We start from the raw sequence: 18,074 nt of genomic DNA, 5'->3' as shown, positions 1-18,074 counted from the left end.
ATTATGAACAAGAGAAACTGAAATAAACCTAGGGCATGGCTCTTGAATCCTAAATCTCATCAATAATCACAAGAATATGTAACTTGGAAGTAGTCCGTTATATTTATGTATTTACCTATAGGCTTTATGTGTCACTCATGTGTCACTAATATTACACATAGGCAAAAAAGGACCCTGGATTTAAGAAAAACTATGTCTGTAGTATTTTTTAAATGCTTTTAGGTGCCAACAAACAACAATGATTTTTTTCTAGTTTAATAATAAGCTAATTAAGATACAAAGCCCAACAAAGTTATTTTTAAAAGCTCTGGGTAGTAACAGCATAATGGTTTCATTACCTAAAGTTCAGTCACAAAAAGGACAAAATATCCCTCTTATGTATGCTGAAGAGCTTTTCAGTTTCAAAAAAAAATCAATACTATATTCACACTAGTGTTGGCTTGCATAAAATACTGACTAGAGTCACACTGGTGGTTTTACATAAAGACTTAAAAAGCAATCTTGGTCGTCTGAAAGGTTCTAATTGTTTTTTCCCTTTCCTGAAAGAGTAATGTAAGGACAACTAAAAAGCAGAACTATATAGTTATTTTATAACTGGCACTAACAAATTTCACCAATTACAGAGTCCATTCTGTAAGCAATGAATGTGTGGCTCCCAATTAATCTAGTGTACCTCCAGGCAAGGTCTAAATCAGCTGGATACAGCTAAAGCAATTTGCACACAGCTAAAAGCAAATTGGAAAATAAGTGTTTCACGCTACTGCCTATCTTTTCAAGCCAAATACACAATCAGTATTCTGGCAGCAGCACTCTGTCATGTTATTTGCAACTATCAATTTTAATTATAACAATTATTGATTAGTTGGGAAAGTGAATAATCTAATGTTCAAATGAGGCTGGCGTGGCTGCTGGGGATCATTTTCCCTTTCATGCACATGTGCGTTCAATGTTAGGAAATATCAAGCAAAGAATATACCTGCACCCCAGTGATGAGCTCAAATAACTATCATTGAACTTGTAGCCGTGACACTTTTTTTTAAATTTTGTTTACAATGAAGCATCCAGTTTTAGAATTCACCACTCTGCTGTACAGAAAGGTTGATATGAATTGAATTAGGGCATAAGAGGACTCACTGAGGAACAGAGGTAAATACTTTCAAACTTGGGCACCTAAAGCCAAACTCCTATTTTCTTACTTAACCACCCAGAGTGCTCCTGTTGCCCATTGACACCAGCTGTTTTGCTAACCTCTTTACTTTTAGACTCACGCTGTTTCTTGTAGAACAATGCTTCTCTTGGAACAGAGAGAAAGGAAATATCCAGCCCTAGCTGCACTAACAAGAGCTTTATGTGTTTCAGCTAAATAAATAGCTGGGGGAAGAGGACAGCCTGACTTGACCTGGGTTACAGCCACAAAGACTGAACATAAATTTTCTGTATCTGAATTTGTGGTACAGGTTCATCTCCGCTACTAACCAGTTGCCCCATGTATTGTTGCTGAAGACATGCTGTTTCCATCTGAAGTGACCCAGTAAACATTCAGCTAGTAATTACTGTACCCCAAAGAAGCCCTTCAAGTGCTCTGCACGCTGCCTGTGCTGAGAGTGGGGGAGTAATAGGAGAGTTTTCCTGTCACATGTGCTCTACACCCTCATGGCTGAATGTGTCCACTTTGCTGGGGACACGTCCTGTGGCACAGAGCTGCCCACGCCTGCCCCAGGCTGGAGAGGGCTGGGGCACAGCCTCACCACCTGGTTGGCTGCTTCTCACATGGGCATAACTTTCATTTTTTAAAAAGGTTAGGACAGTAACTGGTGTTTAGCAATATCCTCACCTCTGGGCTGCCATTGAGGTCAGATGAGTGGGATCAAATACAGGATCGCAACGTTGCCCATTTACCTGCTTTTGAGTTTAAAGCAGTGTACTACATATAGAGGATAAAAAACATTTGTGGGGAGTTTTGCAAATAATGGCTACTGAATAACTGGAATAGTAGGTGGTGCATTGCAATATGGTTGGGAAACTGGATGGATGTGTAAGTGGGAAGGTCAGCTGCTACAATCAGGTATCAAGAGAGAATAATTTCAAAGACCTGCACAAGGATTTAGCTATGCAACTCCCACTGTCTTGACAAAGCCTTCAGCTAATCATCTGCTTTGAAAATGTGAGGGAATGCATCCTCGAGTTAGACAAGAAGATCCCTCTGCTTAATCACCAGCAAAAAAATGTGTTTATACTGCCTTATACTGATACAGAAAAAAAAAGGAAAGGAAAAAACTAGCAAAGACATGGGAATGAATCTTGAGTGTACTATACATAGGGAAGCCAGTGACTGTTAACAAAAGTGCTCTCTCAGAGAAAAAAAATAGTAGAACAATAGATGCATATATGTGAGATCATCTGAGGATCAGATACAGCTTCAGCACATGTGCACACACAGTAATACTGTTGTCTGACATGCCTCCTGCTCTGTCTTTTGTCTTTCTGCACTCTTGTTTGGAGTTTAAATTATTTTACCCTGCCCACCAAAGCTTCCAACCTGCTCAATTTTGTGCTGCACAAATACATTTGCAGAGAGAATCCTGTCCCTAACATTTTCTTTCTTCTATTCTTTCTCTTTTGTTGTGTTGAGGGAAAAAAGCCCCAAATACAGCAATTCCCTGTCTAGTAATACTTATCACTATAGTATCTTGTAATAGAGAATCATGAAAAGTTATAGACTGCAGTCCTTTAATCTGGTGTATAACAGTGTGATTTGTATTTTGTTAAACCATAAATTGATAATCTCACAGCCTCTCCATTATTTAAAATATAGTATTAATATTAAAATTGCTGTGTCTGTCCATAACTTTGGGATCAGAAATGTATCTCAAGGGATCCCACTCCATCTGCAAAAAGTGCTTTTCACTTCAGATTAATATATTTTCATTTGCCCTGTCAGCCTATGCAGATGGAGCAGGCCTCAAACCACACGGGGTCAAGTAGGAGCCCAATTAGGCAGAGTTATTTTTAAGTTCTGGAGGCCACAGGGTCAGCACACTGGAGAGATTTAGGCACCTAAATATGTAGATAGGTGCCTCATGTATTTTCAGAAGTGCTATCACACTGTAGTCAAGGGGAGTTAGGCATCTGGCAACTATCTTGTGAAACACATTTTGAGATGCCTGTGAAGAGCCTAAATGTTTTGGAAATCTAGCTTCTCTTGCCGTAGGAAGGTTCAGGCCACACAGCTAAGGTCACCAGTGGTTTCATTTTCCCACTTCCACAGTCTCAGGTCTGCTGTTTAGCTTCATGGCCAAGATTTACATGGCAGCCCCTGGACACACTTACATTGTTCAGGAGATCATATGTGCATTGGCTATCCTGGGAGTCCAAAGTGCTGGGAACCAGGAGGCAGGAAAGCCGATGGCCTTGGGTGAGTCAGCTGCACTCAGACATGGCATGGGGATCTCTAATCTGCTCTGTACCCCGGATAAGGGAAGATCAAAGAACATAAACCTAACCACTTTCCATCTAGCTCAATCATCAGTAGTGACCATGAGTAAATGCCTAGGGAAGAGCAAGAGTAGAGAATATATCTCAGCTAATACTCTTCCATCTTCTGACAATTTTTAGTCAGGGAGTTTCTAGTGTAGTTTCTCTATGCAATAATTTACAAACCTTTTTTTTTCCCCCCCAAAGTGCTTTTTGAATTTTCTCTTGAATTCGGTATGAGCTTTTTGTATCTGCAATGTCCTTGTTTGCCAAGGAGTTTCCCATATGCTTTGCCCACCACACAGAGACCCTCTCTCTGTCCTTGATTCAGTCCTTCTTACTTTTATTTGATGACCCTGAATTCTTGTACTAGAATTAGCCAAAAAACAATTTATCTCCTAGTCTTCTTCCCTCCATAGCTCTCATGATTTTCTAGACTCTAACATATTCCACCTTAAGTCATCTTTGTTCCATACTAAAGACTCCCAGCCCAGTACTTTTTTTATTTTTTCCTATATGGAACCTACTAATCATCCTTGTCATTATTCTCTGAAACTTTTCTGTTTCTAATAGATCCTTTATAATTCTAGAGGCTCATATCCTTCTGCTGTAAAACAGCCTGTTTATTCCTACCTTTAAGTTCCTAATTCTAGCAAGATGTCTTTCCAATATATGTTTTTATAGTTTTTAGTCTCTTTAAAAGGGCAGGATGGAGGTCCCTGTCAAAAGTTTTCTGGAAAGCCAAGTAGACGATATCATAGGGGCAATCTGGTTGAATCACCCTATTCCATGTGCTCATCGATCCACTGACTGTCGAGAGGTTTGTAAGGCAGGACTGCCCTTGCCAGAAACAGTATACAGGAGCCAAGCTTGAAAATACAACCAGCATGAAAGGGAAGTCAAGTCACTTAGGGTTGAGGGCACTTTGATGTTTTAATCTTATACTGGAAATTGTCTTGAGATTTTAGATACATTTCAAATAGGGCAAATGAAACATAGTTGTTAGGAGACTTTTTAGAAAACAACTCAGGAAAATGAGAAATATGTACCCTCAGCCGTATTTTGTTAAATCTACCTCCTTGTTTTGCTCTTAGAATCACATACTACCTCCTGCTGGAAGAGACCTGTGAAGGTGGGTAGTCCAACATCCATCTCAAAGAAGTTTTGATTAGAAGAGGTTGGTTGGGGCTGAAGAAATTTATCTTCAGGGATGCAAATCCCACACCTTTCTAGGCTTCTGTTTCAGTATTTCACCACCTTCATGGGGAAAATTACCTATATCATACCTAGTTGAATTTTCCCATGTTCCAGCTTGTATCTTTTGTCTTTTCTTCTTCCTCTGTCTAGCTTTGGGAAGGGTCTGGCTCTGCTTTCTCTAGACCCTTCCATTAGATAGCTGTAGACAGCAGTCAAATCTCCTTTCCTCTTTCCTTTCTCAGGGGAACAAACCCAGTTCTTTTGGGCCATAAAGAGGTGATGTGGCACAAAGAGGTTTTACTGCAGCAGCAGCAGCAGGATGTTTCAGCTCTCGTTCTTAATAACGAATGGGACAGGACCAGGATGCGAGTGTTATCCACATGGAGTTGAAATAAATCCTTAACAAGGTTTTTAATTAGGTTACTCAAAAATAGGCAGTTAGATCTAAAGAATTGCATGAGAAGTGAGCAACTAATTAATTCCTGGAGCATCAGTTGAATGAAGTAATATCTACAGTACGTAGCAGGGCGGAGAGCATGTGCACTACAAAGTTCAATCTTAATAGAATAATGATCCAGAATGGGTCATCAAAAGCTCATGGAAATTAAAGAAATGCAGGATACTCCAACTTAGACTGAAGTGATTTCCATTTGAATGGATCTGCAAGGACCAGATGAGGTTTTAACTGCTAGTTTGCATACTTGAGGTCTTACAGGCTCTAGCAGCTGTGTCTCGCTCTTGATATTCCTGTGGTTTCTAGCAGAAGGGATGGAGATCTATGGTGGGGAGCCAGAGAGAGTCTTCACCAGGGTGCTGGATGTTAGATACCACATCTCATAGTTCTCTTCTTAAGCCTACCATCAAGTAAAGTGAGAAGATGAGTCTTTTCAGTTTGCTGATGATACACAGATTCATCAGATGTCTCAAAATCGCCAGCCCTTGTTCTCGTAGGTGACTTTAACCTGCCGGATGTCTGCTGGGAACTCCACATAGCGGAGAAGAGGCAGTCTAGGAGATTCCTAGAGTGTATAGAGGATAATTTCCTGCTCCAGCTGGTAAATGAGCCTACCAGGGATGGAGCCCTGCTAGACTTCCTGTTCACAGAGAGGGGCTGGTGGGAGATGTGGTGGTCGGTGGGCACATGGGACACAGTGACCACGAAATAATAGAGTTTTCAATACTCAGGGATGCAAGGAGGGCCGTCAATAAAACCTCTACATTGGACTTCTGGAGGGCAGATTTCGGCCTATTTAGAAGACTAGTTCAGAGTGTACCCTGGGAAACAGCCCTTGAAAACAAGGGGGTCCAGGAGGGATGGACGTACTTCAAGAAGCAAGTTTTGAAAGCACAGGAGCAGGCTGTCCCACTGTGCCGAAAGGCAAGCCGGTGGGGAAGACGATTGGTCTGGCTGAAAAGGGAGATTTTGAAAGAAATTAGGGTAAAGAAGAGAGCCTACCGATTATAGAAAAAAGGGCTGACTACTCAGGAAGAATTTAGGAATATAGTTAGGTCAACTAGAAAGAAAATTAGAGGGACGAAGGCACGACTTGAACTGAATCTCACCACCTCTGTGAAGGATAACAAAAAGTCCTTTTACAGATACATCAATAGGAAAAGGAGGGGCAAGGAAAACCTCCACTCTTTACTGGACATGGGTGGGAATATAGTTATCAAAGATGAGGAAAAGGCTGAGGTATTTAACACCTTCTTTGTCTCAGTTTTCAACAGTAAGACAGGTTATCCTGAGGACAGCTGGCTTCTGGAGCTTGTAGAAAGAGACAAGAATCTGAACAGCCCACCTGTAATCCAGAAGGAAACAGTTCATGACCTACTGAGCTGCTTGGATCCCCACAAGTCTATGGGACCAGATGGGATCCACCCAAGGGTGATGAGGGAGCTGGCTGAAGAGCTCACCAAGCCTCTCTCTATCATCTACTAACAGTCCTGGCTCACTGGGGAGGTCCCAGATGATTGGAAGTTGGCAAATGTCACGCCAATCCACAAAAAGGGCCAGAAGGAGGACCCAGGAAACTACAGGCCCGTCAGCCTGACCTCAGTGCCTGGCAAGGTTATGGAGCAGATCATCCTCAGTGCAGTCACACAGCACCTACAGGATGGACAAGGGATCAGACCCAGCCAGCACAGGTTTAGGAAGGGCAGGTCCCCTCTGACCAATCTGATCTCCTTTTATGATCAGGTGACCCACCTGGTGGATGAGGGGAAGACTGTGGATGTGTCTACCTGGACTTCAGCAAGGCCTTTGACACTGTCTCCCACAGCATTCTCCTGAAAAAGCTGGCAGCCCACGGCTTGGACAGGGGCACTCTGTGCTGGGTTAGGAACTGGCTGGAGGGCCGGGCCCAGAGAGTGGTGGTGAACGGGGCTGCATCCAGTTGGCAGCACCACCAACTAGTGGTGTCCCCCAGGGATCAGTGTTGGGCCCAGTTCTGTTTAATATCTTTATTGATGATTTAGATGAGGGGATTGAGTCCATCATCAGCAAATTTGCAGATGACACTAAGCTGGGGGGGAGTGTCGATCAGCTGGAAGGCAGGAGGGCTCTGCAGAGGGACCTGGACAGGCTGGAGAGTTGGGCTGATTCCAACAGGATGAGGTTCAACAAGGCCAAGTGCCGGGTCCTGCACTTTGGCCACAACAACCCCCTGCAGCACTACAGGCTGGGGACAGAGTGGCTGGAGAGCAGCCAGGCAGAAAGGGACCTGGGAGTTGGGATTGACAGGAAGCTGAACATGAGCCAGCAGTGTGCCCAGGTGGCCAAGAAGGCCAATGGCATCCTGGCCTGGATCAGGAACAGTGTGGCCAACAGGTCCAAGGAAGTGATTCTTCCCCTCTACTCAGTGCTGGTGAGGCAGTACACATAACCTGAGTACTGTGTCCAGTTCTGGGCCCCTCAGTCCAGGAAGGATATTGAGGTGCTGGAGCAGGTCCAGAGGAGGGCAATTAGGCTGGTGAAGGGACTCAAGCACAAGTCCTATGAGGAGAGGCTGAGGGAGCTGGGGCTGTTCAGCCTGGAGAAGAGGAGGCTCAGGGGAGACCTCATCACTCTCTACAACTCCCTGACAGGAGGTTGTAGCCAGGTGGGGGTTGGTCTCTTTTCCCAGGCAACTATCAGCAAGACGAGATGGCATGGTCTCAAGTTGTGCCAGGGGAGATTTAGGTTAGATATTAGAAAGAATTTCTTTACAGAGAGGGTGGTCAGACATTGGAATGGGCTGCCCAGGGAAGTAGTGGATTCTCCATCCCTGGAGATTTTTAAGAAGAGACTGGATGTGCCATGGTCTAGTAACCACAATGGTAGTGGATCAAGGGTTGGACTTGATGATCTTGGAGGTCCCTTCCAACCCAGCTGATTCTATGATTCTATGATCTCTCAGTTGCTCCACAGAGCACACTGAAGTATGTTTTCCAGAGTCTGAGTACGGTACAGGGTAGGTAAAGACAAATCAGCTGAAATCAGTCTGGAGAACAGCAAAAAAAAAATCTCTCTAGAAGAGCTGCTTTCATAAAATTCCTGCCATTTTTATAGGAAATACAATTGACAGCCCACATGAGACGCTGACCACAGCAAATCCAACAGTGACTTTCTGATTAGGTTGTGATCCAGGTCTGAAATTTAAAACATTCAGAGCCAAGAATTTTAATCCAGCTGTGTGTCCTCACATCTACAGTTCTGAAATTTATTGCGAATTTTTACCATTTCCAGAAAAGTGCTTTTAGTCAGTGTCAGGAAGGGAACAATGCTGCAGATTGCAAACTTAGCTCCAGTTTTGGGTTTGTTTTGCAGTTACATACATGACAGTGACTCAGGCCCCAGTGCTTACTCCAGACAAGAAGGTCTGCCTAAACATATATTGACAGCTATTGCAGGAAAAGTGGGCAAGTCCTTATGTGTTTGGCACACAGTTCTGTGACCTTTACATCTGTAGGTGCTATCATCCTGTTTTGGCTTCTTCATAAATTCATTTTAGCCCCTATAGGAGTTGTGTGACTGTCTTGGGCAGATAAGTGCAAAAAGCTCCCACAAATCTCCTTTAAAAGTATATTAGTATGAGTTGTATGTGTGTGTGCAGAAGAAACAGTTCTGCCTATAGGGACCAACTAGAATCCGATCCGGTAATATTTTCAGTGTTGAATATGGCATTATTGCCAAACTGCTTACACTTCATATTTGCCTTTGTTCATATTTATTTCAGAGATAATAAGATGAATCTTGTATAACGTTTCATCTTGACTTTCAGAGATAATGGTGCTAAAAATGCAAAACAATATCAAGCAAATTGGGACAATATGAAAAATAAATAATAAAAAAAGAACAGCCTTTCCTTGACAACATTAGTGCTGACTGTGACCCAACCAAGGTGGCAGGATGCATGCATTTCACAAGAATTTAAGTCTCTTACAAGTGGGTTAGTAATGTGAGAGAGTATAGTTAAGATCTTGTGAAAAAGAGGACAAAATTGGCTCTGATGCAAATTTTAAGTGACTAAAGGTTCATTGAAAAGCGTATAGGTAGACCAAATTTCACAGTCAAATATATTTCTTTCTGCTTTTCTTATTTCTAGTATTATATATATGTATATACGTTATATGTAAGTCTACTTTTAAACCGTTTAATGTATAGATATGTGTGTAGGTATGTATACATGCACATGTATATGTAAAACTACAACTGATTTTCAGACATTTAAATACATGTTGTATTTTCAAAGGCATAAGTAAAATAATTTGTTAATGTCCCTATAAGTTCAGAAGCCTTAAAGTCTGTTTTTTAAATGAACCAGCAAGAATTAAAGAGCCTCACGAGCATATGCAGAGAAAGGATATGAATGTAGTAGTGGTGAGCTTCTGCTGACCACTGGTCTAGAGTGCACACACATTGTCTGATGTCTGTGGCAGGTTCCCCTTCTTGCTCCAGAAGCAGTAAATACCACCACTCTCATCACTGCACTGAGAGTGATCCTCTCCCTGCACCCTCCCCGGCAGAGCAGGCACAGTGATCCACTGGGAAGGAAATCAGACAGCACATGCTTGTGGAGAGCTTTGACTTTTTATTTGCTTGAAGGACATATTTTAGGTTTTGGGCTGTGTGTTAGGTTTAGAGGATTTTAATATATGTAAGGGAACATGCTGCCTGTCAGCACAGGCTTAGCCAATACTCCAGAGTGGTCGTGCCACTTTTCTTCCCCCAGCAGCATCACTCAGTCTGGGAGGCAGTGCCAGTCAAGGGCTGAATTTGGGGCTGCAGGGATGGCATTTTCTTTGTATGCACAGCAGCCTTCTTTTCGGTACTTTATCTCCTACCTCCCAGCCATCTGCTCATCAAATCCATTGTGTGTATGGATCTGTTAATGCAGTGCACATTTTGAGGAGGTAGAAGCTGCCACCACCAACGAGGTTCAAAGGGATGATGAAAATGTTATGGTGGCCAAGTTTATTTTCTTATCCTGACTCTTTTTTTTTGCTACTTCAGCTCCATTCCCCTCTCAGCAGGTGAAGTGTACAGATTTATATTCAGCGTGCCAGAGATGCTGACCTCCTTAATTAATTCAAAATTCACAGCAGTGTCAAAGGTATAGAGGCAACTTGGCCCAGTAGATCAAATGAAGAGTAAAAAATATGCTATTCCCACAGAAATTGATGGAATTTGTTTTCACCTAAAGCAGGGCTGACTGTGGTTCAATGACACTGAATTTCACAGATTTGCATTGATTTGCTAATGAGAAATTTACACCACCGTTTTCTTGCCTTTAAATTTGACCCTTTCACTTCAGCTTGAATTGATGATTACTGTGGGAACAGAAGGAACTGGATGCACTTCTCTGGAGTGAACATAATTCAGTGAGCAAACTATAAAAGAGTTTGAGAGTAAAGTAATCCAAGGATTAAAAAAAGTCAGCAACAAACAGCAACAGAAAGAGGTCTGTCTGGTAGATTGTCACTGTGACTAGTACGTGATCCCTGGCACTCCTGAATGTTGGGGAGCTGCCCCCTCATTGAAAATTAATGCTATTGAAGAGGGCTGGGTGTACACCAGCTGATTTTAATCAGCTCCTAAGAGGGGGTCTAAAATCCAGCCTGCTCTCCCTGGCTCCTCTGAGTGTGCGGGCTGCCAGGGCCTTGCTGCAGGGATCTTGCTGGGAGAAGGGTGGCAGGATGCATGGATGCTGGACCCTCGCACACTGGTTGCAGGGCAAGAAAAGCCCTTGTGAGCCACATCCTTCAGGACCTGAGTTGCAGGAGAGGCACTGGGGCTTCAGAAGTGGTTCACAATGTATCGTCGCTGAACCTTCCTGCATGGCTGACCTGCTTTAGCTAAAAGGAAGAAAGCCCACATTAGCATGAGAGCAAAGGAAGTCAAAATGATCTCATTCATAGAGCTTTCTCCCATCTATGTTAAGGGGAGTTTGTCCCCACAGAATAGCATGTCTTTCTCTGGGCCACACAGGGCTGTCTGCCTAATTTTCCTCATTCTTAACCTTTGCCTCTCCATGGGACTGAAGTGCAGGACAATGCCAGGATACTGAATTCTTCCCTTATATCTTAGCTACAATAGTGAGGAGGTGGCAGGGTTAAAAATGTTTGCACACCCATGGGACAGCTTGAATTCAGGGAACTGTTCTGGCGTTGCTTTCTCTGAGCTGCAAGGACTAACCAGTTGAAGTATATGCGTCTCCAGTAGAGAGTACGTACAGAGCAGTATAAGCCTAAGTGTAAGCTATCATTTATTGATGATAAAAAATAGCATCTAAATAATAAAAGTCCCCAAAGCAAAACTTTCATCTAATACTACTAATTGCCTTTGAATTAGTTTTCTATAATGCCACATTAGCACAGCAGCGCATTAATTATTGAGCAATATTTAAATCATTCTGAACTAAGAAATGCATTCATTTACTACCTCCTTTAGATGGGAAATACCTCTTGTAGTATGTTATGTTTTTAAAATCTTTATTATTTAAAATAATATCTTTTCTTTGCATTCCACCCATCATAGCTGTGAATTTTTGTGAAGACAATGCTGCAATTGAACTGCAGATTCAGAAGAAAAGTATTTGTCATATTTTTATTCTACTAATATTTTTTAAAAACTATGCCTCTTAGCATGTATTGTTGGACAGCTTAGCAAACTGCTTTTTAAAAGAGTTTGCCTGGGTTGAATTAATTATATATAATGCTAATAAACTAAGTATTCATAAAACTCTATCGATTGTGCCAACATGGGTCTCGAATCCATCTCACTATTGAATAGCTAATGTTTACATTCCTCTGGAAAAGAATGTAGCCTTTACGTGACTTTATGAACTAACTGTACAGTGTAAAAGGTGAAATTACCTTGCCTAAAAGTAAAAACAGAGATATACCACAGCAGAAATATTAGCAACAACTGCATTCCTTTACTATTATATATACCTTTTGTGGTGTCTTATAAGAAATGCACTTAGATATCTATTCGAGTGAATTTATCAAACAAATGCCTTCCCCAGGGTTTTTAGGATGGTTAAACAAGAGATTCAGCTCCTACACAGAGACACCTGAAGCTGCAGGTCAAAATATCATGGTCTGAATAAATAAACACTCCCAGACAGCCTAACCCCCCAACAGACAAGCATGTGTTCTCATAGAGGACAGGGTAGTGAAGGTAACTGTGTTACAGGCCCACCAGACCTCACCACGCTCAGCTTCTGTATCCATGTGTGCATGAGCAACACAATATTGCACATGCAGGAAGTTGCTGGGAAAAGGGGAGAGTTACCATCACTGGTGCTTGTTCTGACATATGTACTGAGGGTATTCTTCACAATTTGGACAGTATTTTTCATTTCTTTTTCCTCTATAGCTCTCCCGTTGTTCCATGAGCTAATCTATTGGATGCTCTAAGACCTAAGAACCTCCAAAGAGCTTCTTGGGGACAGAATGAGTTACAGGAGCATCTACATTTGCTGTGCCAATTTGCATCATCCATCCTCAAGTGCTCTACACAAACTTTGAAAGAACCACCTTTGTGTCCTTCCACTGCATATGGTGTTAAACTGAAAACAGTTAGAAGAAATTACAGTTACCCCAAAGCAGATGCAGATCCAGAATGTCATGAGCTTTACTATTGTCCCTAGCAAAACTGTGGTACAGGTCCTCTAATAAGCTATTGTTTCCAGGCATGTGAAGGACAACAATGTGACTGGGAAAAGCCAACACATGTTTTCCAAGGATAAATGGTGCATGACCTATCTTGTCACTATCTATGGTGAGACAACTTAGTGGTGGGCAGAGAGCTGAGGATATCACTTACTTCGATTTTAGCAGGATGTTTGATGCAACCCGCCATAGTGTCCTTGCTGATAACCCATTATAAGGGCTGATCACATGGACCACAAAGTGCATGGAAAACTGTGTTACCTGGCTGGTGGTGGTCAATGGCCCAAAGTCAAACTGTCTGCTGCTCATAAGCAGAGCTCCACAGGGTGAATACTGGGACCAGCAGTGCTCAATATCCTTATAACTGACCCAGATGCTAGTAATAATGCACCTGTTGCTCCAGGTTTGTGTGTGACACAACAGGAGAAGCTGTGAATACACAGGAGGGAATAGCCACTCTATAGAGACACAAGATTGGGTTGTAAAGAGCTGTGCGAGGTTCAACAAGGGGAAATGTGAATTCCTGCTCATGGGACACAGTAGTAAAAAGCAAAGGCACAGTCTGCCTGGAGGGACTCTGGGGTTTCTGATGGGCAACAAGGTGAGCATGAGGTAGCCGTGTGCTTTAGAAGCAAGGCAGGCTAGTTCTGAGCCACATCAGGAGAAATTTCATTCTTACCATGGCACCAGTTTAAAATCCGGATAGTCAGACTCATATACCATGTTTGACAGGGCCCTATTTCTTCATTCTCAGATTTCTCTTTTCTAATCACTTGTTCCATTCTGTTGCTTCTGATGTTTTATATTCCAATTCTGAACACTTGCAGTGACAATATTGTCTTCCTCTGGATTCATTACTTCATACTATTTGCATATAGATCTATGAAAACCTCCTTTTTTTTTTTTCACTGAGATGGTATTTTTCCACATAAACTTCTGACATTTAAATCTTCAGGACAATATTCCCTTTGTGAGAAAATCCTTTAACTTCATAACCTCAGCCCTCACTAATATTTGCATTCATGTTGGAACTATGCCCTTTTCCCCAAGCTGTAAATTTCCCCAGGTGTTTAATAACTGCAGAATGTTGAAGCGTTTGATGGATTATGAAATTGTTTAGTTGACCCCCTTGTAGGGCAGGATTGGAAGGAACATATGGAAGGAAATCTGAATGTTGTGTCTCTAATTAGAGATCCTTCCATGAATTTGTTAGTCTTACCAGAACTAATGGAACACATCACAATATTGCATAAACATAAAAGCCCTCAGCAGAACTTTCCAACACTAAGTGGGAGACTCCACACATCAATGATATGTTGATGGATGACCTCGACAAAGTTGGCAGAAGAAATCTTCCAAAACAGACCTTATAATTTTGAAGCATGAAACATATTTTTCACAATACCGAGATGATATCATGTAAAGAAGACCCAAAGTAGACATGTCTTTGTAAGCACAGAGGAGTACAGTACAATTTTAGAAGTGTCTAAAGCCTATCTTTATATAAATCATAAATTCAATGGTTTTTGAAGTATGTTCACACTCATCATCAACAAAAAAGGTTTCTGTGTAAGTACTGCTAGAAAGCTTTGCAAAGCTTCAAATCACTGTTTTGAGTTGGGTGAGTATGGACAACCAGCTGTTCTGCAATTGGCACTTTGAGGAACGACTATAACAATCTGCAGTTTGAGTTTGATGAGATTAGTATGAGGGGAACTCACTTCTGAAGACAATCAGAACCTGGGTCACAGGCCCTAGCCAGGTTTTGCTTCTCTTTTTTTGGTTTGGGGTATTTTTGTTGGTTTTCGTCTTCCCCCCTCCCCCCCACCTCCCACCCCCAGGTAGTCAGTTCAGGCCTGGTTTTTCCGTTCTGCCTCATGTGGCTGTGACTAGCACTTCCTGTGGGGGTACATTCTAGGTGAATTTTCAGACTTTTTATTTTCCAGGGGTTTTTCTGAGAATTTATGCCTACAAGGACGTTGATGCACACCTTCCAGCTCTTTCCATATCTGAACTGCCCATAATCGTCAGCTTCTACTACTTCCTGAAAGCTGGTTTGGGAGTTGGCATTATTCAGCACCAAGCAAAAAGAGTAGCTATATCACCAGAGTACTTAGGAGTTACTGTTTTGTTCAGTCTGAAGTACTGATCTGAGGAGAACACCTTCTGGGTAGAAGAAATATTTTCAGGTATGTGACATGCTATTTCCAATGCCTATATGTCATTCATGAAGTAATGTCTATACAGTACTGAGCAAGAAAACATGATGTTTTGTCTACATCTCTTTTCAGACTGTGTTTCAGATTCACTGTCCATGACATTTTCCTTCTGGATTGTTTCATCCCACTAAAACCAGGGCACCTAATTATTTTTAGCCTGAATGTAAGAGGTGAAAGGAGATGTTTTGTTCATTGTCTTTGCCAAGAGCAGTTAGACTGGCTAATGGAAGCCAGTTGTCTCAATCTTTCTCTGAGAACTGGATATGAACATTCTGACCAGGGTAACAAGGTGGTGAGTAACTTGACAAGTGAGCAAAGTTTTATCAGAAAATAGGCGTCTCCTCTGGACCTACCTGCTCTCTGTCTCTACTTCATTGATGAGCTGATTTCGAAAGAGAGTAATGAAGAAGAGGAAAGGAGTCCAGCTGCCTCAATCAGAAATTGAGCCTGCAGAATCACTGAGGGGAGGAAGATAAACACTAATTGAGAGACATACACACGTATTCTTGTTTGTGGTGTGGTTCCTTTATTGTCTGAGAATAAAGTGTTGTAAAAATTCCTTCCTTGTGTGTTCTTTTCTTTAATGATGGTTTCACAGGAGAAATGCTTTTGACTAGAGTGCCATGAAAGAGAAGCCCTTAGAAATCTATATGAACTACCAAGAAAACTTTGTGATGGAGAATATCTTCACTGATGCGTCCAAGACCCTTTTCCCAAGGGAGAATGAGGCTCTCATTGAAGCACTGCACCCACATTATACACAGGTAGCTCATAAGTAGAAAATATTTGGGATCGTTTGTCTGGGGAATCACAAGATCCCAAACCCTGGGTAGACTGATTGGCAAGCATGTGGTAAGACTTGGACAGCCCTATGGTGTAAATAAAGCAGGAGGTGAAAGAGCAAGATGGGAGAATAGCATTTCTGTCAGTGTAAAACTATCCTCTGAAGCATGACAGGAAGAAGGAGCTCATCAGGAATGAGAGGGTGGGAGACACCATATGTTGGATAGGAAAAGATGTAGGATTAGGATGTAGGGAAATCCCCTAATGAGAAAGAGATAAAGGAAGGGATTCAATGGCAAGAAAAAGGAGACTCTGGGGATAAAGGACACGGAAAAATCAATGTGGAAGGAAAAAAAAAGAAGAAAGAAAGAGTAGAATGCCATGAAAAGAATCAGACAAAAGAAAATAAGAGAAAGATCATAGGAAAAGGAGAAAAACTGTGTGAGTCAGTAAAGGGTGATAAGCATGAAAGCAGTAAAGACTGAATGAAAAAGAAGTGCTCCTTTCAGAGAGAAAATGAACAAATGTTATTGAAGAGAGAGGCAAGAGAACAACATACAGAACAATAAAAAAACCTCAGATAAATAATAGAGATGTGAGTGAAATTAATCATAACTGAAAAAAAGAGAAAAGAGGGGGAAAAGACTGAAAAGAATAAAAAGATAAGTCAATATTCAGAAAAAAACAGATGATGAGTTTTAATGGATTTATTTGTTTGTCAATATTCAATAGTCTTTCTGTCAGAGACATATCTTCTGAGATTTTGGTATTAAAAGCAGTGGCCACCTATAGACTAATGTGCAATATTTATCACATTTTATGATTCTAATGCACATGAAATGGTTTTTACTAGTGCTATATTAATATAATCTGAGTAATAAAGGAAATCTGTTGGAAAGGATGCCCTATAGGAAAAGTTACACCCCCCGGATTCATTATTCCAATTATTCTTACAGAGTGGAATTGAATTTAATTTGGCATCTTTTAATTAAGGGGCCAAAAAAGAGCTCATCTCTTTTTGAGTTGCCTTTTTGTTTTTTCCTTACAAGCCCACTGTTTACAGTTCATCTGAAATCTAAGGGTCACATGCCTGCTCTTTTGCACACAGCAAAATCAGCAGCTTACATTTGAGATGTTTTGCTTCTTTTCTGAGCCTTTTGCTAGTGTACTTAGAAGAGAATGATTAAAACCTGTGCTTTGTTAGAACTGTTGCAGTGTTTAAACAAGGAAGTCTGTGTTTGTTTAAGAGAATGGGGAAATGGTTATCTTGACAGATTAGACTGAAAAAACAGGACAGCCGCAGTCTAGTACAGATGTCCAAATTTGCCACTTGGCTGGTTTTTTGAGGTCCTCTAAACAAAACTTGCTTGTGTGTTTGTGCTTTTGCTCTGTTTGACACCTAACTGAGGAATGTGATTAAGCACTACTGCCAGGGATTACATGTCTCTTGTGAGCAAGTGTTCACAGAGCTGAAGTTTCTTCATGTCTGTATAACTGTGTCATACCTTGCTAAGCAGATGCAAGAGAAACATCTCAAAATGGATTAAAGCTCTTGCAAAAAGGTCAGATTGTAATGAAAGTGCTGTTTTGGACAAAAATCCAGGGAACATTTTTTAGAGCTGAGTTTCCTAGCATCTCCATTCATTTATTGACAGAACTTATTCACTTATTGACAGAACATATGGAAGTGAAAAACATAATTTTTCGGGGAAATACTGGAGCCATTTGTAAGACACATTACAGTCTCCCATATATAAAGCACTTCTTTGTGGAAAGAAATGTTACATCTTTAATCAGTGTAAGAAGATAATTTTCTAATACATTTAATATCCATGCTTCACTTGATAAATCCATACAACTGCCTACTCAAATACTTTATCAACTTCCATTAATATTATCATCTTGAATTAGTTGTTCTAATATTATTTCCATGATAGAAAAGGCACTTTTAAAGCCACTGTCATTTAATTTCTTTAAAACCTTCTTATATGTAAATAAAGTTTTGCTTGATTTCATTAATGTTAAGCTGAAAAGCAATAACAAGTATTTGATAGATCAAGGCCATTTGCCTACAAGAAGAGATCATTGCACTGTTCAGGTTTGTGTGTGTGTTAGGGCTTGTGTTTTCACAGTGCCACATGTGAGAAATGCTTTGTTCAGCGTGCAAGATTCCATGTGTACCATACAACCTGGCCATGTACACAAATTTAGTGTACGCTGTAGGGCCCCAGAAATATCCCAGAACTC

Source organism: Pseudopipra pipra, chromosome Z (genome assembly GCF_036250125.1).
Source record: "Pseudopipra pipra isolate bDixPip1 chromosome Z, bDixPip1.hap1, whole genome shotgun sequence".
Classification (NCBI taxonomy): Eukaryota; Metazoa; Chordata; class Aves; order Passeriformes; family Pipridae; genus Pseudopipra; species Pseudopipra pipra.
The sequence above is the reverse complement of the archived record's forward strand: the minus strand, read 5'-3'. Positions refer to the sequence as shown.